The sequence below is a fragment of the Nicotiana tabacum genome, chromosome 9 (assembly GCF_000715075.1).
Source record: "Nicotiana tabacum cultivar K326 chromosome 9, ASM71507v2, whole genome shotgun sequence".
NCBI classification, from domain to species: Eukaryota; Viridiplantae; Streptophyta; class Magnoliopsida; order Solanales; family Solanaceae; genus Nicotiana; species Nicotiana tabacum.
The window spans coordinates 82,825,464-82,851,308 of NC_134088.1; the positions used below are offsets into that span (position 1 = coordinate 82,825,464).

General features: G+C 42.8%; 1 pseudogene; it reads right to left on the reverse strand.

The window, feature by feature from the left end:
* Positions 1–9,056: 9,056 nt before the first annotated feature.
* LOC142163992 (uncharacterized) lies at positions 9,057–23,906 on the reverse strand (annotated as a pseudogene).
* Between the last annotated feature and the right edge of the window lie 1,939 nt (positions 23,907–25,845).

A 25,845-nucleotide genomic window follows, 5' to 3' on the forward strand; every position in this document is an offset into this window, starting at 1 on the left:
AATTATCGAGTTTATAACCTCGGAACTAACCACAACTCCAAATTAGCTCGAGAAAACATTATCGAACAAAAATAACGGAAGGTCGAAATACCCGTAACCGGACGGATATCACGGCGGGAATCTCGGCATATATCAATGAAACCCAATTAATTAGCAATTCGCAAATCATGAGATTTTTTACCTTATATAGAATTGTACCTAAAGTAGGACACCTTCTACTTTTTCTTATACCAGTACTTAGCTTTTGGATAAGCGTAGATCTTTATCCAATGTCAGAGAACTATCAGATCTCAGAATTCACGCGAGTTGCACGTGGTATGAAAGCCTTCCAAACATCTTCTTTGTTATTCTCTTCCAATTGCCATATCTGAAAAACTAAACAGGCTTTTTGTATTTTGGAACTTGGAGTCCACGTAAAGGACTTCTTCCTTTCTTGTTCTGGTGTATGCTTTTCAATTCACTGAGTTGCGATTTGCAACTCATGAACAGTTTGTTGTTGATATGTGTGCACGGTAGAAATCAAGCTAATCTATTGCATGACAGATCAGGAATGAAATATAATGGATTGAAGACTGACCCTGGGTTCCATCGAATCTAGCCACGAGGTTAGAACATGCATCTTCAAAATTATCGAGTTTATAACCTCGGAACTGACCACAACTCCAAATTAGCTCGAGAAAACATTATCGAACAAAAATAACGGAAGGCCGAAATACCCGTAACCGGACGGATATCACGGTGGGAATCTCGGCATATATCAATGAAACCTAATTAATTAGCAATTCGCAAATCATGAGATTTTTTACCTTATATAGAATTGTACCTAAAGTAGGACTCCTCTACTATATAAAGGGGGTCTGATTATTTGTAAAGTACATTGTAACATGCATCCCAAAGCAATAAACTGTTATTTCTAGTCATTATTATCTCACCACTTTGTTTCGACACCGATTGCAGCATCTTTGACTCGAGGGTGACCAACCTTAAAGGCCAAGATTGTTCAACATATGTGGTTTGCATTTACTTTTTTATCATTAATTTCAATTTGAATCTGATTTCTCAAATTGTATCAAGTTAGATCGCGTATCCTTAAAACCGCGTATAAATTCAATTGTTATCCGATTTTGAAGGTAAACAGTTTGGCATCCACCATGCGGCTAAGAATAATAGTGGTTATTTGATACAAATCTCCATAACACACATTGTTTTATACTTGCTCTTTGAAGTGTCTTTGATTCTAGGCTAAAAATACAAAAAAGCCAAACTCTCAATCAGCACCTCTGCATGTTGACAACGAGTCCAGTCACTAAGGCGAAAATAACAACATAGCGCCCAGTAACGGGATACCACCTGCTGATCCCGCTGCAATTCTGATCGCATATCCAATTGACGCTAATTCGCATGTGGCTATCGATGCAAACTTGCCTACCGACCCCAAAAATAGCGTTCGTGGTGGAGCCCAATCGGCAACTCGAAACACGCAAAACTTTGAAAGATACGGGATTACTCTACGAGTGATCTTCAAAATGTTACAGGCTCAACAGGCGGTGATAGCTCAGTTATAGAACCAAAGTTGTGCACCGAGCAGTGTTGAGCCTGATCCTCCCCTGGGAAGTCACCCACAGGGATGAACCGGTCATAGAAAGGTCGAACGAACACGAATCGAGGGCTAACCCCGAGATCATAAAAATGCTCGAGGAGCTGATAAAACGGATAGAATCAGGGGAGAAGAAGATCGAGGCCAACGACAAAAAGGTGGAAACCTATAATTCAAGGGTAGACCAAATCCGAGGAGCACCTCCGATATTGAAGAGCCTGGATTCGAGGAAGTTCGTGCAAAAACCTTTTTCACCGAGCGCGGCTCCGAAGTCGATCCCCAAGAAGCTCCGTATGCCCGAAATACCTAAGTATAACGGAACAAATGACCCAAACGAGCATGTAACCTCTTATGCATGTGCTATCAAAGGGAACGACCTAGAGGATGATGAGATCGAGTCTGTTCTGTTGAAAATATTTGGGGAGACCCTGTCGAAGGGAGCTATGATATGGTATCACAATTTACCTCATAATTCTATTGACTCGTTTGCTATACTTACAGATTCTTTCGTAAAAGCACGCGCATGTGCCATCAAGGTCGAGACTAGAAAATTGGACCTTTTCAAAGTCAAACAGAAGGATAACGAGATGCTCAGAGAGTTCGTGTCCCAGTTTCACATGGAACGAATGGCTCTGCCACCGGTCGCAGATGATTGGGTTGTTCAAGCTTTCACTTAGGGACTTAATATTCGAAGATCGATGGTTTCACAGCAGCTGAAGCAGAACCTAATAGAATACTCGGTTGTTACATGGGCCGACATGCATAACCAGTATCAAACAAAAATTCGAGTCGAAGATGATCAACTCGGGGGCCCTTCGGGGTCTGTCTATCCCATCAGAACCCTCGACAGAGTAAAGAGAGACATCGATCGTGAACCGAGGCCAAAAAAGAATCGGTATCATCCGTATAACGAAGATCGGAGAAGCAGTGGGTCCGGACAAAACTCCATGAGAAACAAAAGGATAAATGACCGAGGTCAAAGCAGCCAGGGACTTATGACCAAAAATGGCTTCGACAGGTCCAATGACGTACCGAGGCTATCGGAATATAACTTCAACGTCGATGTTGCCGCCATTGTATCAGCTACCGGGCACATCAAAGATACCAAATGGCCTAGACCTCTACAGTCCTATCCAACCCAAAGGGATCCTAACCAGATGTGCAAATATCATGGCACTCACGGTCACAGAACAGAAGATTATCGACAGTTGAGAGAGGAAGTGGCCCGTCTATTCAACAATGGGCACCTTTGGGAGTTCGAGCGACCGAGCCAAGAATCATTTCAGGAACAGGGATTCTAACAAACAGGCAGTACAAGAAGAACCTCAACACATCATTAACATGTTCATCGGAGGGGTTGATATCCCACAAGGGTCAATGTTGAAACACACCAAAGTATCCATCACTAGGGAGAAACGAACTCGAGACTACATACCGGAGGGAACTTTATCTTTCAACGACGAGGATGCGGAAGGGATCATGCAGCCCCACAAAGTATGCACTGGTAATATTTGTTGACTCGTAAATAAAATTTGGGTTAAACGTGTGTTAACTGATCCAGGTAGCTCAGCCAACATCATTCGATCGAGGGTCGTGGAGCAGCTCAGTCTACAAGACCAAATCGTGCATGCATTTCGAGTTTTGAACGGATTCAACATGACATGTGAGACCACTAAGGGCGAAATAACGTTACCCATAAACATCGTCGGGACCATCCAGGAGACTAACTTTTATGTGATCGAAGGGGACATGAGGTATAACGCTTTATTTGGGAGGCCATGGATCCACAACATGAGGGTGGTGCCCTCGACACTACACCAGGCACTGAAATTCCCGACACCTGACAGAGTCAAAACAGTCTATGGAGAACAGCCGGCTGCGAAGGAAATGTTCACGGTCGAGGAGGTGATACCGGCATCTACAGTTTCAACATCGAAGGGCCAAAACCAGATGGTAAAAAATGGGGCCAAATAGCAATCATTGATACCATCTTCGGCAAACTCAGACAAACAAAAGGAAGTCGAGGATGATGATTATGGGGTTCCCAGATCTTTTATAGCCCATGATGATTCCGACGCCTCTAAATTGACGATCGAGGAGCTGGAACAAGTCATATTGCGAGAAAGCTTGCCCGATTGAAAGGTATACCTGGGCACGTGGCTAAGCTCCGAGCTCAGGAAAAAACTCATTCAATTTCTTATAACTAACGAAGATTATTTCGCTTGGTCCCCCCTCGATATGACAGGAATCCCGCCATAGGTAACGACTCACAAGCTAAGTGTGGACCCAAAATTTCACCCAGTTAAACAGAAAGGGAGACCCTAGTCTGAGATCAAGCATGCTTTCATCAAGGATGAGGTATCTAAACTTCTTAAAATAGGATATATTCGGGAGGTTAAATACCCGGATTGGTTTGCAAACGTAGTGGTAGTCCCTAAAAAGGGAATAAACCAAGAATGTGTGTAGACTACAAAGATTTAAATAAGGCATGCCCCAAAGACTCTTTTCCTTTGCCCAACATCGATCATATGATCGATGCCACGGCCGACCACGAGATCCTCAATTTTTTCGACACTTACTCCGGGTACAACCAAATACGAATAGACCCGGGTGATCAGGAAAAAACTTCCTTCATCACTAAATACAGCACATACTGTTATAACGTAATGTTGTTTGGATTATAAAATGCCGGTACTACTTACCAATGCCTAATAAATCAGTTGTTCGAGGAACAAATAGAAAAATCAATGGAAGTTTACATTGACGACATGTTAGCTAAGTCCCTGCGAGCAGAAGACCATTTAAAATATTTGCAAGAAACCTTCGGCATACTGAAGCGATACAATATGAATTTGAACCTAGAAAAATATGCTTTTGGAGTTGGGTCGGGTAAGTTCCTCAGATTCATTGTATCCAATCGGGGAATCGAGATCAATCCCGATAAAATCAAATCCATCGAAGATATCATGGTCGTGGACAACGTAAAGGTTGTACAAAGGTTAACCGGGTGAATAGCCGCCCTGGGGAGATTTATTTCGAGGTCGTTCGACAAGAGCCACCGATTCTTTGCACTGTTGAAGAAGAAGATCAACTTCTCGTGGACCCCAAAATGCCAACGAGCTTTGGAGGAACTTAAGAGTTATTTATCGAGCCCGCCCATGCTTCACACACCGAAGACAGACAAACAACTATACTTGTACTTGGTGGTCTCGGAGATAGCGGTAAGTGGAGTCTTAGTTCGGGAAGAGCAAGGTACGCAATTTCCAATTTACTATGTTAGTAGGACCTTAGGTGAGGCCAAAACTAGGTACCCTCACCTGGAAAAACTGCCACTCTCTTTGCTAAGCACATTTAGGAAGCTAAAACCATACTTCCAATGTCACCTCATATGTGTCGTAACTACTTACCCATTGAGGAACATTATGCATAAGCCCAAACTCTCAGGTCGATTGGCCAAATGGGTCGTAGAAATAAGTGGGTACGATATTGAGTATTGACCTCAGACCGCCATTAAGTCTCAAATTTTGGAAGACTTTGTGGTTGACTTTACACCGGCCCTAATACCCGAGGTCGAAAGAGAGTTATTGGTTATCTCAGGAACTTTCTCGAGAATCTGGACCCTCTTCACGAACGGCGCCTCAAACGCAAAAGGGGTCGGACTTGGCATCGTATTAAAGCCAGCAATAGGTAATATAATTAGACAATCTATTAAGACTGTGAAATTGACTAACAACGAGGCCGAATATGAGGCCATGATTGCAGGCCTTGAACTAGCCAAGAGCTTGGGGGCAGAGGTGATCGAAGCCAAGTGCGACTCCCTCCTTGTGGTAAACCAAGTCAATGGAACATTCGAGGTCAGAGAGGAATGAATGCAAAGATACTTGGATAAATTACAGGTGACACTACATCGGTTCAAAGAATGGACTTGCTAACTTGGGGTTCTTCAGTCAAAGACAACGAGTTCAACTCGGGAGAAGTCGTACAACTTATGAGATCGGTGGTGGAAGAAGGCCACGCCGAGAACAACTCGACGAGCCTAACTTGGTACTGGAGGAATAAGTACGTGGAATATCTCAGATCCGGTAAACTGCCCTCAGATCCAAAAGAGTCGAGGTCCCTGCGTACAAAAATGGGCCCGATTTAGCCTGTCAGAAGACGGAACCTTGTTCAGAAGAACATTTGATAGCCCACTTGCAATATGTCTAGGGCAGGGTGATACTGAGTATGTTTTTAGGAAAATCCACAAAGGTACCTGTGGAAATCATTTGGGCGCCGAATCGCTAGTTCGAAAAATAATCAGAGCCGGTTATTACTAGATCGACATAAAAAAAGACACAAAGGAGTTCGTTCGAAAATGTGATGAATTCCAAAGACACGCTCCGATGATCCATGGACCTGGGGAGCTGTTGTATTCGGTTTTATCACCATGGTCATTCATGAAGTGGGGAATGGTCATCGTTGGCCCCCTTCCGTGGCCATCCGGTAAGGCTCAATTTATATTGTTTATGACTGACTATTTTTCTAAGTGGGCGGAAGCACAGGCATACAAGAAAGTCAGAGAGAAGGAGGTCATCGATTTCATTTGGGACCACATCATATGCCGATTCGGAATGTCGTCCGATATTGTATGCGATAATAGGAAACAGTTCATCGGAATCAAAGTAACAAATTCCGTAAAGACCACAAGATCAAAAGGATCCTATCGATACCTTATCACCCTAGTGGGAATGGACAAGCTGAATCTACCAACAAAACCATACTCCAAAACCTTAAAAAAAAGGTTAACCGACGCCAAAGGAAGATGTAAGGAAATATTACCCGAAGTCCTGTGGGCATACCGTACAACCTCGAAGTCCAGTGTCGGGGCTACCCTATTTTCTTTAGTTTATGGTGCCTAAGATTTTATACTGGTCGAGGTCGGGAAACCAAGTATCAGATTCTGATATACAACAAAGGAATCGAACGACGAAGCTATGAGTACGAACTTGGAGCTATTAGATAAAAGGCGCGAAGCCTCCCTTATTCGGTTGGTCGCCCAAAATTAGCGGATCGAAATACATTATAATCGAAGGGCCAACCTTCGGCACTTCGATACAGGGGATTTGGTACTAAGAAAGGTCACGCTAAGCACCAGAAACTCGAACGAAGGAAAATTGGGGTCGAACTGGGAAGGATCATACGAAATTATCAAGATCACTGGAAAAGGGTCCTACAAGCTCGGAACAATGAGCGACGAGCAACTACCAAACAGCTGGAATATAACTCACTTGAAGCAATATTACTTCTAAGGTACAACCCCATTTTTTCTTTTATTTACATTTTAAACTAACGCTTGCAGGTAACCAACAAGGGCTGATACGAGATTTTAGGCCTGAAAGCATATGTTGCACTCGTTTTTCCTTGAACCGTTTTTGTCCCAAATGTGTTTTACAGCAAGGTTTTTAACGAGTCAACAAGTAAATCATGCTAACATAGAATCTAAGGCTGGTAGCAAACTTGTGATAACAGCATTCGAGGCCTCTCTTCAAACGTGCTAACAACATTCGAGGCCTCTCTTCAATCAACCCCGAACACTAGGGGGCGTTACCCTCTGATATCGACTTTACCATGGAAAGAGACTTCAGGGTTGAAGGGTCTCGATCGATAGGATTCAATGTAAGGGCCAAATGGTCAAATGCATCGTGCCCACATAGACTACTCGAACCCTGACACAACGCATGTACACATATATTATTATTATGCACAAGAATAAAAAGAAGTCTCTTCCTTGCAAACATCTTGTCCTTTAAAATTTATTCTTTGCATTTCTTAAGGAATTCCCTATGTTCCAATCCCCTAAAGGTTTCGAGCCCAAGGGCCTCCTTAACCCGAGTTCGAACAATCACTCTGGGACTATCGTTCGAAAACAAACTCAGATGGTCCAAGCTAATAGACCTCGGGAACATAAGACCTATAAAGCAACCCCCGAATTTCAAAGGCCACGACCGCCCCCACTCGGGGACTGTTATCTTAGGCAAGCCTGGATAACTTGGGAAAGCAAGCCCATTGGGCGACACCTGAACTAAAAAGGATACATCCATATTAACATGGTTTGGAGACGTCCGAGACCAGTAACAAAAACAATGCCTTTAAAAACAATTCATGACCGGTTCTAAAGGCTACTCTCGACAGACTGTAATCTAAAATTGCTTACTCTGAGAGAAAGTCTTCGGTAACACCGAACTCCCAAGATGCCTTAAAACATAATAATGTAAAGGCAAGGTTTGTTTGAACCTTCGAATATAACCTAATTATTTCATGCTAAGGCATTTCGATCTTTGTGAATACAAATAATAAAGCAAAGGGAAAAATTCTAAAGAGGTGAAAGGGACAGAAAGCCTTATATATTCATGTCCAAAATTCTTTTTACAAGGGCCAGAAGATCCGTGTTTTACTTTCATTCTTCGGCCTCGGCTTTCACCGTGTCCACCTCCACCCGAAGTTGCTCGATCTGGTCAAGTTTCTTTTGAACCTGCGGGTTCGAGTCGTTAGTCACCGTGTCTGAATCATCGTCACTAACTTCAAATACTCGTTTTACCTGCTCGACCAGGTTGGCATGCTCCTTCCGAGCCACTTCTATCTTGGCCTGGAGGTTCTCACTAAAGAGCTTATAAGCATCCTTCTTCCCAGTAAGATCTCGGGGCTCGGCCTCGTGTTGGTTTAACTCTTCCCGATATCGGAGAAATGTTTTGTGATGAAGCACCGAGGCCTTGGAACACATAGAAGAATGTTACGATTGTTTGCAAATTAATCTAAGTACATAATAAAAAAGCATTCGAAGTTACCCGATTCAATGCATGTTGAGCTTCGTTGTAAAGACAGGGGGCCTCCACCTCGTCCATTTTGGCCTAATCCTCTTCGGTTACCAGGCATCAAAGATAGATGGTAACCCCCACGGGGGCGAAGAGAACCCGGGCATCCTCCGATATGGATATGGTGATTGACCGCTTTCGGTCAGGATCTGCACTAGGGGATAGGAACCAAACTACTAATCTCGAACTCAAAGAAGATCCGCTGACTCCGGAAGATAGCATCCTCTTTGGTATCGGTAAGTCGCCTAACCCGGTGACATCCTCCGAGGCGGTAGAATCGAAGCCTTCGAAGAAGTTGTTGAAGGAATTTGCCGCCCTTTGAGGCCCCTAATTTGGGCGTCCATTCTGCATATGTGCCTCGTTTATCATAGAGTCGGTGAATGATGGTGACCCGAAAATATCTATCACCCCAAGCTCATCCTTCAGGGCATTTTCCTCGGCCCAAGGAATACCGGTCATGGTCTCATTGTCGACCTCCCCAGCTCGGGGCAAAATGGCCTCGTCCTTCCCTGGTTCGGAGGCCTCGGCCTCTGCCTCCTCATTGGCTACCCTGGTTTGAGGCAGCTCGGTATCGCTTCTCACACCGTGGTCATCAGCTCGGAGGTTTCTTATTCTTCTTCGGACTCGTCCCTCAGTTGACTGAGAGAATCCAATGGGACCTCCTGGGTGCTGGCACTTTCCTTGGATTTGTGCACTAGCCTCCTTTTTGGTTTTTTCTTCTCCGAGTTCGGAGAACTCGGAGCCCTTTTTCTCTTCTTCTCTTTATCATGCCTTGGAACAAATAATTCGGGGAGGATATATTCATCACCGAACGGGGGCTTCATTTTGACATCTTTGGGAAGATCTACAAAGGAAGAAAAAGTGAGAACCAATGTACCTAAGAAAACTAAGCGTTAATTCGTTTAGTAGAGAAATCTCACAGTGAGCACGGGCCTTCCACCGGCCCTTCAAAAGTTCGCACCACACGCGCACAGAATAGGGTTTTTGCGACATGATGCCCTCGACCCACTCCTTGAGTTGAGGAACTGCATCCGGCATACGAGCAACAGCTGCATCACAAATAATCGATAAGAAGAAGGGCAAAAGAAAAATTATAAACAAAATCTTAAAGGCAAAGTTATACTTACGCTTCATGTTCCATTTCTCAGGAAATGGCATGTCCTCGGACGGAACTAAGAACGAGGTCTTCACTCGAACGAATCGGCCCAACCAGCCCCGGTCCCGATCCTCGTCGATGCTCGATAATGGGGCCTTACTAGACCGACGGGAAAGTTTTATTATCCCCTCTCGATAGAGTCGGGGACTGTACATATGCTTGAGGTGAGTGATGGTGAAGAGACACCCCTCGATCTTATTTACAAAGAAGCGGAGGAGAATGACTATCCTCCAGAATGAGGGATGTATTTGGCCTAGGGTCACTTTGTACCTCTTACAAAGGCGATGATGACCGGGTCCAAGGGGCCCAACGTGAAGGGATAAGTGTAAAAACTCAGGAAACCCTCCACGTGCGTAGTGATCACCTCCCCGGGCGTAGGCACCACCACGTGCTTACCAACCTAGTTTCAATCCTCCTTGACCTTGGAGAGGAAGTTGTCGGTGACCGAGCATATATATGTCGAGACTGGCTCGCACCGACCCGGGACCGATGGAGTTTTCTAGACCTTAAAATCAGCACCGGTCGGGCACCCCGCAGGAACGAACATCTTCAAGGGGTCTCCGGTGTCGTTTCCTTAGTAGCAACAAAAACATTTCCCTCTTCAGTTGGTCGCGAGGCAAAGGGAGTTTCTTTTTGGGGAACAGACTTAGAAGTCTTCGCCATTTTTTGATGAGGATGAAGAAGAAGAAGGAGTTAAAGGGGTACGCTTGAATAGTTCAGACAAAGGAGAAACCCTTACAAAGCTCTCAAGAAATTGGGAAAAACACTAGAAAATGCAAAGGTTCTTTAAGAACAAGAGTAGGAAAAGATTAGATGAAAAGTTTGAATAAATGAAGGAGGAAGTATTTATAGTTTGCAAATGACGGTTCAAAACCTGCAGTGGCCGACCAGCAACTAACGAACATTTGATGCCATTTAGATGTAACTGACAAGATGTTTTCGCTCATTTTGTCGTTTCTGGCGCAAAGTATCGAGACAAGGATCGGGGGCTCATATTGTTTCTCGTATTTTACTCTCCGAAAAATAAGGGGACTATTTGTATACGGTAGAAACCGAACCCATCTATTGCATAACAGATCGGGGATAAAACATAATGGATTGAAAATCGACCTTGGGTTCCATCTAATCTAGGCACGAGTTTAGAACATGCGTCTTCAAGATTATCGAGTCTGTAACCCTGGAACTGACCACGACTCCAAATTAGCTTGAGAAAACATTATCGAACCAAAATAACGGAAGGCCAAAATATCCGTAGCCGGACGGATATCACGGCGGGAATCTCGGCATGTATCATTGAAATCGATTAATTAGAAAATCATGAGATTTTTTACCTTATATAGAATTGTACCTAAAGTAGGACTCCTCTATTATATAAAGGGGGTCTGATTATTTGTAAAGTATATTGTAACACGCATCACAAAGCAATAAATTATTATTTCTAGTCAATATTATCTCATCACCCTGTTCCGGCACCGATTGAAGCATCTTTGACTCGAGGATGACCAACCTTCAAGGCCAAGATTTTTCAATCTGTGTGGTTTGCATTTATTTTTTTATCATTAATTTCAATTTGAATATGATTTCTCATATTGTATCAAGTTAGATCGTGTATCCTTAAAACCGCGTATAAATTCAATTGTTATCTGATTTTGAGGGTAAACAATATGTGAAATTGTTTTGAATAGAGTAATAATAAGCCGAAGCGAGAAATAAACTGCTTCAACCCGAGTATAAACATGAGTTAATTCAAATTTCACGTCATTGATTAAGGAAGAACCATTTGATCTTTGGATAAAGTTGCAAAGGAATACAAAGAATGCTAAGTATATGTCTTGAACGGAGGATATAAGCTTTTATAACAAATACATATGTATGTTTGAAGTTGGAATTAGGAGTTACGTACAACTCAACCACTGAAAGTTGGCAATGAAATTATGTCAAAAACAGAATAAGACTCGAGATATATGCCTTGAGGCTGACAAGGAATGTAACTGAGTTAACTCTTTGTTTTGAGTAAATCGAGAACTAAGTGAGTAGAATGAGGAGAGAAGGAGAGGGACGATAAGTTGTACAATTCTCGTTGAACTTAGCAGGAACCAAAGCAAAGCTTTATTCATTTTTCGGTATCTTTTTCTACGGGCCAAAAGTATCTCTAACCTATTAAATTTGGCTAAAAATATCCTTCTTAGACCTATTGCGCCATAAATACCCTCAACCTCATTTTTTGGCATAAAAATGGCCCTAATGCTACCAGATTAAACTATAATCCATGGGTTTTAGTCTGTAAGATGGTTCAAGAAGGGATTACGCAATCGTGTTCATTTGATCCAACTCTGATTGGAATGGTCTAACTCACCCTTATTTCTCCGCATCGACGATATCATAATAGCCACCGGTATCGCTCCACCAGGCAATATATCAATAGTCATCTGTATCACTTCGCCCGGATTATATATCACTAGCTACCCGTATCACTTCGCACAATCAACAACAGTGAGATGCTACCCTTATGCTCCACGTAACAACAGTCAATCCACACAACAGTTTACATGTGCTACAATCACAATAATACTACATATCAACTCGTACCAAACGTGCCCATGAGGCACAACATCTCCAAAATAATAATACCAATGTCACCACAACACATAGCCCACAGCTTAAACACAATGTGTACAAGAATCTCAATAACAACATAATGAAATGGGAAATAACTCAACAATGAAAGATACTCCCTAAAAATAACAACTTCAACTAAAACAGGTTAATAGCTCTCACTAACTTCAACTTCAATTACTTGCTTAAGAATAAACTTAACAACGAAAGGCACGACATGTAATAACAACCTCAATTAAATACATATAAGAGTAACTCGACAACGAAAGATAGAACAAATACTAACAACTTCAATTAAAGCATATATGAATAAACTTGACGATGGAAGATAGAACATGTAATGACAAATTCAATTAAATGCATATAAGAAGCCTAAGAGTCTAAACCGGTCAATTTTCACATATAAAGTTGTGTACACACTTGTCACCTCATGTACACGTCTTCCACAAAATCCACATAGTACAAATAAACCAAATCATACGGGGTAGTTTCCTTCACACAAAGTTAGGCAAGATACTTACCTCAACTAGGCCAAATCAACACTCAAAAATAGTCTTTCCTTTAAAATTCGTCTCCGCAAGGCTCAAATCTAACAAAAAATGCAAGAAAAACCAATTACGATTAATAAAGCTATGATCTTTACATAATTCCCCAAAAAGTAAACAAAAGTCAATTCCGAGCCCGCCAGGTCAAAATTCGGGTCCAAGTGTAGATCTCGACTACCCATAACCCCACGAGTCCATACATATATTTTTTTTAAATCCGAGTTCAATTCGACTCTCAAATTCCATTTTTTTTTCAAAACATAGACAAAATTCTCAAAATTTCTCTTAGATTCTTATGAATTTGATGTTAAATCTTATATATAATCATGTAATATAGTTAAAAATTGATCAAAATCACTTACCTAATGATTGTAGGTGAAAATCCCCTCTCCAAATCGCCTCCTACCAGAGTCTAGGGTTCTAAAATGAGATCAAATCCTGACTTTCCAACCTTTTTGTTCAAGTGCAAATGACGCAATTGTGATACTGGGTTCGCAATTACGAACCCTCTTTGAAATTGCGAAGATGGACTCGCAATTGCGGCGCCTGATAGCCTAATGGGGAAGTCGCAAATGTGACATTGACTTCGCACTTGCGATGTCTTCTCCCCTCACAAATGCGGCCAAATAGTCGCAAATGCGAAACTTTCTAGCCTAGATACTTCTTTGCAAATGCGATGAGATACTTGAGACCCCATGCTATGATTGCAATTGCGATGTTGGTGCTCGCAATTTCGATACCTGAGGCATCAGCACACGAGCAACCTGGAAATGACTCCAAACCAAACCAAAACACGTCCGAAACTTATCTGAGCCCTCGGGGCTCCAAACCAAACATCCACACAAGTCTAAAAATATCATATGAATTCGCTCGCGCGATCAAAATACCAAAATAATATCTAGAACCACGAATCCTTCAGCAAAACGCATGGATTTCAAAAGAAAACTCAAGAAACTCCAGAATCACAACTAAGCATCTGAATCCTATCAAACCATCTCCGAATGACACCAAATTTTGCAGACAAGTTCGAAATATCAAAACGGACCCATTCTAAGTCTCAAAAACTAATTTCGAACCTGATAGCCATAAAGTCAACCTACGGTCAAATTTAAGGAAATACTTAAACCTCAAATTGCCAACTTTCGGCAAAACAAGTCAAATCAACTTAGGGACCTACGAACTAAATTCTGGGCATAAGCCTAAGTCCAAAATCACGACACGAATCTATTGGAGTCATCAAAATACCGTTATGGTATTGTCTATACAAAAGTCAAACTTCGGTCAATTCTTACAATTTAAGCTTCAAAAATGAAAAACACTCTTCCAAATCATTTTCGAACCGCTTGAAAACCGAAATCGACCACACACAAGTCTCTATAAATCATACGAAGCTACTCAATATCTCAACCACCAAACAAAATGCTAAAGCTCAAAATGACCAGTTGGGTCGTTACAGTATTGTGAATTGCAACTTGTTTATCACAATATAAAGTAATAGGTCCTTTAGGAATATTAATAAATAGTATGCACTTCATAAATCTCCTAAATCTCTAGAATATCTCTACTAGAAAGAGGCATACTTATAAATTCGGATTCCATAGACGATAGTGCAACGCAAGATTATTTCTTAGAGGACCAAGCCACTATAGCTCCTCCCACAGTGAGTAACCAGCCACTTGTAGACTTAAAGTTGCTTCTATTGGAAGCCCAGTTGGCATTACTATAACATTCCAAAACGAAAGAAGTACGCTTATAATGTAAAATATAGTTAATATATGCTTCAAACATCTCATTAATTTCCTATTAGTTTTCCAATGCTCATGACTAGGATTGCTAGTAAATCTACTCAGCATACCAACAACACAAGCAATGTTTGGTCTAGTACTATTCATCATATACATTAGACTACCAATTATCTTAGCATACTCTCCTTGATTAATAGGTCCATCAACATTAGGCGTTAAATTAATATGAGGGTCAAGAGAAGTTTTACTATTATCCGAGCTCCTTGGGACTCAACTAAACCACATAAAAAAGACTTAAAATACCATATAGCTCTGTATAAAGTCTCAAAACACGAAATAGATCACAATTTGTCATGATCCGGAATTTCCCACCGAAGGGACCGTGATGGTGTCTAACATTTCACTTGCTAGGCAAGCCAACGTTAGAAAATCATTAAACCAATTCCTTATTTTCGTTCAGTAATTAACAATAATTAACTAAGATGAAATATAATAAGTGCGGAATATCATAAAACTGTATTAATTACTACCACCCGGATCTGAAGTCACAATTCACGAGCATTCTAGAATTTACTATAAGTAATAGTCTGAAAGAAATACAATTGTCTGAATGAAAGAAACAATAGAACAGAAAAGATAGACGAGGACTTCAAGGTCTATGAACGCCGACAGATCTACCTTGAGTCTCCGGACAACGGACCAATAGCAAAATCTCGATCAACCCGAGCCGGTATCAAAATCTGCACAAAAAGTACAAAGTGCAGTATCAGTATAACCGACCCCATATACTGGTAAGTGTTGAGCCTAACCTCGATGAAGTAGTGACGAGGCTAAGGCAATGCACCTACGAATCAACCTGTATAATTTAACAATGTATATATAAATACAGAAATAAAGAACTAAATAGGAAATGTCGGGAGGGGAACATACTGAGGGAAATACAAGATAAAGAACTACAACAAAATGATCACCGGAGCAGTCAACATACCATGAATCAACAGGAATAATGAATACAGTAAGGAAAAATGCATGGCATCACCCTTCGTGCTTTTACTCTCAATCTCACCATAAAATTAATAGAAACGGCAAGGCATCACCCTTCGTGCTTTTACACGCACAATATGGAACGGCATCACCCTTCGTACATTAACACTCACAATATGTCATGGCATCACCCTTAGATTCAGAAAATGAAAATAGCGGCAGAAAACCCAGCCCGAAGTGCCAAAGATGAGAAACTCATGGCACGGCATCACCCTTCGTGCATTAACACTCACAATATGGAACGGCACCTCACATATACGCCGCTCGCATGAATTTCACTTAGCAAGTAATCTAAGGTTCCTAATTCCCTCAAGTCAGGGTTAGACACAACACTTACGTCGCTCCGAATGCCACTTAATTCTCAATCACAGCTTTTTCTTTGGAATTCACCTCCAAACCACTCGTATCTATTCAAAAATGACTCAATAATATCAAATATTTCTAAAGAAGTCAATTATATTGCATAAATTAATTTCCCAAATTTTCCTCCAAAAAGTCAAAAAATCGACCTCGGGCCCGCTTGGCCAAAACCCGAAGTTCGGACCAAAATCTATTTACCCATTTACCCTCGAGCCCGAATATATAATTAGTTTTGGAATCCGACCTCAAATTGAGGTCTAAATTCCCAAATTTCCGAAATCCCTAGCTTTCTACCCTAACCCCTAATTCTACCATGAAAACTCTAGATTTTAGGTTGATAATTCAAGAAATGTAATGGGTAATTGAAAGAAAATGGTTTAGAATCACTTACCAACACTTTAGGGAAGAACATAACTCTTAAAAATTGCCTCTACCCGTTTGGTTCTTGAAAAATATTGAAGAAATGGCTTAAACCCGTGTTTGATTCTGTTTTATGCACTGGGCGACAGTGTGAATCGCGTTCGCGAGGACACTGTCGCGTTCGCGAAGGGTACTGGCTACCAAGACTTCACGTTCACGAGTCGCTGCTCGCGTTCGCGATGGTTACTCCCCCTGGCCTTCGCGTTCGTGAGACATTGCTCGCGTTCGCGATGAAGGAACGACCAACCCCCCACCCCCAGGTCCCCAAGTGCTTCGCGTACGCAATGAGTCGGTCGCGTTCACGAAGGGTAAATCCCTCATCACTTTGCGTTCGCGACCAGGCCTTAGCGTTCTCGAAGAAGAAGTCTCAGCCTCACCAGTTTACTCTTCGCGTTCGCGAGAGGACCTTCGCGAACGCGAAGAAGGATATGCCAGACACCAGAATCTGGAGAAAACCAGATTTTTCCCAAGTCCAAAACATCCCGTGGCCTATCCGAAACTCACCCGAGCCCTTGGGGCTCCAAACCAAACATGCACTCAAGTCTAAAAATATCATACGGACCTGCTCGCGCAATCAAATCACCAAAATAACACCTAGAACTCCGAATTTAGCACCATATCAAATGAAATTCTCAATAGCACTTTAAAATTTCTACTTTCTCAACTGGACGTCCGAATCACGTCAAATCAACTCCGTTTCTCACCAAATTTCACAGACAAGTCTTAAATATCATAATGAACTTGTACCGGGCTTTGGAATCAAAATACGGACCTGGTACTAACAATGCCAAACATCAATCAATTCTTAAAAACAGCTAAGGTTTAGAGTTTTAATTTTCATCAAAAATTCATAACTCAAGCTAGGGACCTCCAAATTCGATTCTGGGCATACGCCTAGGTCCCATAATTCGATACGGACCCACTGGGACCGTCAAAATATTGGTCCGGGCCCGTTTTCCAAAAATGTTGACCAAAGTAAACTAAAATCAACTTTTAAGGCATAAATTTTTATTTTCATCAATTTTCAACATAAAAACTTTCTAGAAGCATGTCCGGACTGCGCACGCAAATCGAAGAGGGTAAAATTAAGATTTTTAAGGCTTAAGAGTGCATATTAGAGTTCTAAAACATAAGATGACCTTTTGGGTCATCACATTCTCCACCTCTAAAACAATCGTTCATCCTCGAACGGACATAGAAAAGTACATGGGCTGGTGAAAAGGTGGGGATATCTACTGCGCATATCGGACTCGGACTCCCAAGTAATTGCCTCAATAGGCTGACCTCTCCACTGCACTCGAACTAAACCTTTGATCTCAACTGGCAAACTTGTCGGGACAAAATAGCCACCGGCTCCTCCTCGTTATTCAAATCCTTGTCCAACTGGACAAAGCTGAAATCTAACACATGGGGCGGATCGCCGTGATACTTTCGAAGCATGGACACGTGGAATACCGGATGAACAGCTGCTAAACTAGGTGTAAATGCAAGCCTGTAAGCCACCTCTCCCTCTCTCTCCAGAATCTGAAAAGGTCCGATATACCTAGGGCTCAACTTGCCCTTCTTTCCGAACCTCATTACACCTTTCATGGGTGATACTCGAAGTAACACACTCTCTCCGACCATGAATGCAATATCACAAACTGTACGGTCGGCATAACTCTTCTGCTTGGACTGAGTTGTGCGAAGTCAATCCTGAATAATCTTGACCTTATCCAAGGCATCCTGTACTAAGTCTGTGCCCAACAACCAAGCCTCTTCCGGCTCGAACCACCCAACTGGCGATCGGCACCGCCTACCATATAATGCCTTATAGGGAGCCATCTGAATGCTCGACTGGTAGTTGTTGTTGTAGGCGAACTCTGCAAGGGGCAAGAACTGATCCCACGATCCTCCGAAGTCTATAACACATACGCGGAGCATATCCTCCAAGATCCGGATAGTGTGCTCGGACTGACCGTCCGTCTGAGGATGGAATGATGTGCTCAACTCAACCCGCGTACACAACTCATATTGTACTGCCCTCCAGAAGTGCGAGGTGAACTGTGTACCTCGGTCAAATATAATAGACACGGGCACACCGTGAAGACGGACGATCTCCCGGATGTAATGTTTGCCAACCACTCCGAGGAATAGGTAACTGCCACAGAAATGAAATGCGTTGACTTAGTCAGCCTGTCCACAATGACCCAAACTACATCAAACTTCCTCTGAGTCTGTGGGAGTCCAACAACAAAATCCATAGTGATACGCTCCCACTTCCACTCAGGAATCTCTAACCTCTGAAGTAAACCACCAGGTCTCTGATGCTTACACTTTACCTGCTGGCAATTTAGGCACCGAGCTACATAGGCAACTATGTCTTTCTTCATTCGCCTCCACCAATAATGCTACCTCAAGTCCAGATACATCTTGGCGGCGCCTGGATGAATAGAATATCGGGAACTGTGGGCCTCCTCAAGAATCAACTCATGAAGTCCATCCACATTAGGCACACAAATACGACCATACATCCTCAAAACTCTGTCATCTCCAATAGTAACCTGCTTGGAACCATCGTGTCGCACTGTGTCTCTAAGGACAAGTAAATGAGGATCATCATCATGCCGGTCTCTGATGCGCTCAAACAAAGAAGACCGAGCAACTGTACAAGCTAGAACACGGCTGGGCTCAGAAATATCCAACCTCACGAACTGGTTGGCCAAGGCCTGAGCATCCAATGCAAGCGGTCTCTCACCAACTGGAATATATGCAAGGCTACCCATACTGACTGACTTTTTACTCAAAGCATCGGCCACCACATTGGCCTTCCCAAGATGATACAATATGGTGATATCATAGTCTTTCAATAGCTCCAGCCACCTCCTCTGCCTCAAATTGAGTTCCTTCTGCTTGAACAAATATTGCAAGCTCCGATGATCAGTGAATACCTCACATGGCACGCCATAAAGATAGTGCCTCCAAATCTTCAGCGCGTGAACAATGGTTGCCAGCTCTAGATCATGCATAGTGTAATTTTTCTCGTGAACCTTTAGCTGCCGCGAAGCATATGCAATAACCTTGCCACCCTACATCAATACCGCACCCTAACTAATATTGAATGCATCACAATATACTGTATAAGGTCCTGAACTTGTGGGTAATACCAATACCGGTGTCGTAGTCAAAGTTGTCTTGAGCTTCTGAAAGCTCGCTTCACACTCTTCTAACCACCTGAACGGGGCACCCTTCTGGTTCAATCTTGTCAACGGAGCTGCTATGGATGAAAACCCCTTCACAAATCGACGGTAATAGCCCGCCAAACCTAGAAAACTACGGATCTCTCTAACTTATGTGGGTCTAGGCCAATTCTGAACTGCCTCAATCTTCTTATGATCTACTTGAATACCCTCTACTGATACAACGTGACCTAAGAAAACAACTGAACTCAACAAAAACTCACATTTTGAGAACTTAGCATATAACTGGCTATCTTTCAGAGTCTGAAGAATGATTCGAAAGTGCTGCTCATGCTCCTATCGAATATGGGAGTAGATCAAGATATCATCAATAAACACAACCACAAAGGAATCCAAGTAGGGTTTGAACACTCGGTTCATCAAATCCACGAATGTTGTTGGGGCATTTGTCAGCCCAAATGACATCACTAGAAACTCATAATGCCCATACCGAGTCCGAAAAGTTGTCTTAAGAACATCAGATGCCCTAATCCTCAACTGATGATAGCCAGATCTCAAATCAATATTTGAAAACACCTTGGCACCCTGAAGCTGATCAAATAAATCATCAATCCTCGACAATGGATACTTGTTCTTGATGGTGAATTTGTTTAACTGCCAATAATCTATACACATATCTATACACATCCTCATCGATCCATCTTTCTTCTTCACAAACAACACAGGTGCACCCCAGGGTGAGACACTAGGTCTAATGAAGCCCCTATCAAGCAAATCATGCAACTGCTCCTTCAATTCTTTCAACTCTGGCAGGGCCATGCAGTATGGCGGAATGGAAATGGGCTGAGTGCCCGGAGCCAAATCAATGCAGAAATTAATGTCCTTGTCGGGTGGCATCCCCGGCAGGTCTGCGGGAAACACTTCTAGAAACTCACGAACAACTGGCACTGAATCCATGGAAGGAACCTCTACACTAAAATCGTGGACATAAGCCAAATAAGCTAGACACCCCTTCTCGACCATATGCCGAGCCTTCACATAAGAGATAACCTAACTGGTAAAATGGCCAAGAGTCCATTTCCACTCTAATCGAGGTAACCCCTACAAGTCTAAGGTCACCGTCTTGGCGTGACAATCTAATATAGCATGATAAGGTGACAGCCAATCCATACCCAGTATGACATCAAAATCAACCATATCGAGAAGTAGAAGATCTACACGAGTCTCAAGACTCCCAATGGTGACCACACACGAACAATAAACACAATCTACAACAATAGCATCCCCCACTGGTGTGGACACATATACAGGAGCACTCAAGGAATCACGTGACACAACCAAATATGAAGAAAAATACGATGATACATAAGAGTAAGTAGACCCCGGATCAAATAGAACTAAAGTATCTCTACTGCAAACTAAAACAGTACCTGTGATAACAACGTCAGATGACTCAGCCTCAGGCCTGGCTGGGAAAGCATAACATCGGGGCTGGGCCCCACCACCCTGAACTACGTCCCTGGGACGGCCTCTAACTGGCCAGTCTCCACCTCTAACGGCCTGACCTCCAACTCTAACAGTCTGGCCTCTACCTCTGGCTGCCTGACCCCTGCCTCTGGCTGGCTGAGTAGGTGGTGCAACAACTGGTGCCGGAACCATGGCACGAGAACTCTGATGTTGTGAGTTGCCCGTTGCCCAAGGGAAAAATCTAGCAATGTGCCTCGGATCACCACAAGTATAACATAACCTCGGCTGCTGTGACTATTGACCCTGAAGCTGACTCTGTCGACCTGAATAACTACCCTGCTAACTCTATAGTGGAGGTGCACTAATAGGAGCTGGTGGTGCACTGTAGGCTAGCTGGTCGGAATAATGCATATGAGAGTCACGCCCACCTGAGGCATCGTGGGTTGCCTGGAGCGCTAAATAAAATGGCCTGGGAGGATGGCCTCTACCAAAAGTATTCCTACCTCTAGATGAGGCACCGCTGAACTCAATGGAATGACGAGATATCTTGTCAGACCCCTAAGCTCCCTGAGTAAGAACCATTTTGACTCGTCTGGCGACATTAGCAGCCGCCTGAAAATAAATCTCACTCCCAGACTCCTTAGCCATCTGCAATCTGATAGGCTGAGCAAGTCCATCAATAAACCTCCCCCACCATCTCTCTCTCGGTGGGAAGCAAAAGAATAGCATGACGGGCCAAATCCACAAAACGGGTCTCATACTAAGTAACAATCATACTGCCCTGCTGGAGACGCTCAAACTGACAGCGATGCTCCTCTCTCAATGTGATAGGCAGAAACTTCTCTATGAAAAGCTGAGAGAACTGGTCCCAAGTAAGAGTAAGTGACCCAGCTGGTCTGGTCAACAAGTAATCTCTCTACCACTTCTTGGCGGAACCAGTCATCTAAAATGCAGCAAAATCGACCCCATTGGTCTACACTATACACATGTTTCATAGAACCTCGTGACAACTGTCAAGATACTCCTGGGGGTCCTCTGAAGGAGCACCACTGAAGTGAACAGGAAAGATCTTGGTAAACCTGTCCAATCTCCATAAAGCCTCAAAAGACATAGCTAGCCCATCATCGACCTGTGCCTCAATAACCGGCTGAACTAATCCGACTGGCTGAGCTGCTGGAGCATGACACTGGGGAGCTATCTGCTCCGGAGCGGGAGTGGTGGGAGTTTGGGCCCCTCCCCCAGCCAATGAGACCGTTGGTGCCATGGGAAATGCGCCAGTCTGGGCCACACTCTCCATAAGGCCCACCAAACTGACCAAAGCATCCTGAAGTACTGGGGTAGCAATGAACCCCTCCGGAACCTGAGCTGGTTCGGCAGGAACAGTCTGGGCTGGAACCTCCTCGTCAAGATCTATCTGAGGCTCCACTGTTGGGACTGTTGCTCGGGCTCTAGGCTAAGCCCTGCCCCTGCCTCGTCTGGCATGGCCTCGGCCTCGACCTCTGCCCCGCGTAGGAGCTACCACTGGAGGCTCTGACTGCTGCTCAGCTGAGGAAGCGGTATGTGTTCTCGCCATCTGCGAGAGAATAAGAGTAGACGATTTCAATCAGCATTGAGAAAGCAAAATCGCATGACAGAGAAGAATAGAAGTGAAACTTGTTCCTAAACTTCATAGCCTCTAGAATATAAGTACAAACGTCTCTGTACCGATCCTCCAGACTCTACTAAGCTTGCTCGTGAATCGTGAGACATAGGCAACCAAGTGCTCTGATACCAACTTATCACAACTCAGAGTTTCCCACCGACGGGACCGTGATGATGCCTAATATTTCACTTGCTAGGCAAGCCAACATTAGAAAATTATTAAACCAATTTCTTATTTTAATTCAGTAATTAACAATAATTAACTAAGATGAAATATAATAAGTGCGGAATATCATAAAACTGTATTAATTACTACCACCCGGATCTAGAGTCACAATTCACGAGCATTCTAGAATTTACTACAAGTAATAGTCTGAAAGAAATACAACTGTCTGAATGAAAGAAATAGTAGAACAGAAAAGATAGACGAGGACTTCAAGGTCTGTGAACGCCGACAGATCTACCTTGAGTCTCTGGACAGCGGACCAATAGCAAAATCTAGATCAACCCGAGCCGGTATCAAAATCTGCACAAAAAGTGCAGAGTGCAGTATCAGTATAACCGACCCCATGTACTGGTAAGTATCGAGCCTAACCTCGATGAATTAGTGACGAGGCTAAGGCAAGGCACCTACAAATCAACCTGTATAATTTAACAATGTATATACAAATACAGAAATGAAGAACTAAATAGGAAATGTCGGGAGAGGAACATACTGAGGGAAATACAAGATAAAGAACTACAACAGAATGATCACCGGAGCAGTCAATATACCATGAATCAACAGGAATAGTGAATACAGCAAGGAAAAATGCACGACATCACCCTTCGTGCTTTTACTCTCAATCTCACCATAAAATTAATAGAAACGGCATGGCATCACCCTTCGTGCTTTTACACTCACAATATGGCACGGCATCACCCTTCGTGCATTAACACTCACAATATGGCACGGCATCACCCTTTGTGCATTAACACTCACAATATGGCATGGCATCACCCTTCGTGCATTAACACTCTCCCTTACCGTAATATAATGCATAAATAACAACAGGGAGATAGAATAATAAGTACAAACCTTACTTCAACATTTGATTTCATAATATTAATCTCAACTTTATAATAAAAACTCAATTATCACCAGAAAATCCGTAAACATAATAAGAACGATAAGTTGAACAACACTAGTATAACACGTAGCAATTAGGCATAGGAAAAAGACAATATAAGGAAAACAGAGAAACATGAAAAATAGGTAAATTGGCAACACATAAGTACTCGTCATCTCACATATAGGTCGCTCGCATGAATTTCACTTAGCAAGTAATCTAAGGTTCCTAATTCCCTCAAGTCAGGGTTAGACACAATACTTACCTCGCTCCGAAGACCACTTAATTCTCAATCACAACTTTTCCTTTGGAATTCACCTCCAAACCACTCGTATCTATTCAAAAATGACTCAATAATATCAAATATTTCTAAAGAAGTCAATTATATTGCATAAATTAAATTTCCCAAATTTTCCTCCAAAAAGTCGAAAAATCGACCTCGGGCCCGCTTGGCCAAAACCCGGAGTTCGGACCAAAATCCATTTACTCATTTACCCTCGAGCCCGAATATGTAATTAGTTTTGGAATCCGACCTCAAATTGAGGTCTAAATTCCCAAATTTCCGAAATCCCTAGCTTTCTACCCTAACCCCTAATTCTACCATGAAAACTCTAGATTTTAGGTTGATAATTCAAGAAATGTAATGGGTAATTGAAAGAAAATGGTTTAGAATCACTTACCAACACTTTGGGGAAGAAAATGACTCTTGAAAATTGCCTCTACCCGTTTGGTTCTTGAAAAATGTTGAAGAAATGGCTTAAACCCGTGTTTGATTCTGTTTTATGCACTGGGAGACAGTGTGAATCACGTTCGTGAGGACACTGTCACGTTCCCGAAGGGTACTGGCTGCCAAGCCTTCGCGTTCGTGATGGTTACTCCCCCTGGCCTTCGCGTTCGCGAGACATTGCTCGCGTTCGCGATAAAAACGACCCCCCCCCCCCCAGGTCCCCAAGTGCTTCGCGTTCGCGATGAGCCGGTCGCGTTCGCGAAGGGTAAATCCCCCATCACTTCGCGTTCACGACCAGGCCTTTGCGTTCGCGAAGAAGAAGTCTCAGCCTCACCAGTTTACTCTTCGCGTTCTCTAGAGGACCTTCGCGAACGCGAAGAAGGATATGCTAGACACCAGAATCTGCAGAAAATCAGATTTTTCCCAAGTCCAAAAAACATCCCGTGGCCTATCCGAAACTCACCCGAGCCCTCGGGGCTCCAAACCAAGCATGCAAACAAGTCTACAAATATCATACGGACATGTTCACGCGATCAAATCGCTAAAATAACACCTAGAATTTCGCTTTTAGCACCAAATCAAATAAAATTCTCAAGAACACTTTAAAATTTCTATTTTCACAACTGGACGTCCGAATCACGTCAAATCAACTCTGTTTCTCACCAAATTTCACAGACAAGTCTTAAATATCATAATGAACTTGTACCAGGCTCTGGAACCAAAATATGGACCCGGTACTAACAATGCCAAACATCAATCAATTCTTAAAAACAATTAATTTTTAGAGTTTTAATTTTCATCAAAAGTTCATAACTCAAGCTAGGGACCTACGAATTCGATTCCGGGCATACGGTCAGGTCCCATAATTCGATACGGACCCACCGGAATCGTCAAAATATGGATCCGGCCCGTTTTCCAAAAATATTGACCAAATTCAACTAAAATCAACTTTTAAGGCATAAATTCTTATTTTCATCAATTTTCAACATAAATGCTTTCCGAAAATATGCCCGGACTGTGCACGCAAATCTAGGAGGGAATAAATGAGAATTTTTAGGGCTTAAGAATGCATATTCAAACCACGGGAAACCATCCTCTCTTTTTCTTTTTTACTTTATTTCCATTCTAAGGTTAGAGATCTACGGGAAACCTTCAGATCTGTTTGGATTTGAACCAGAAAAGACACTATTACCGCATCTTTATTTCCTTATTATAACTCTTATTTTCCGTTGTCTTTACAGGTTCGCTTAGGTCTGAAAGACCCGTCAGAAATCTTTTAGATCTGTAGAATCTGGCGACTTTTGAGCCGGCGAGTCCTGTATGTTCGTTGTTGTTGCTTCGCAAAGGTTTTGAGGCTATCCACCTGTCCCGGACGATTTTGGGTGACT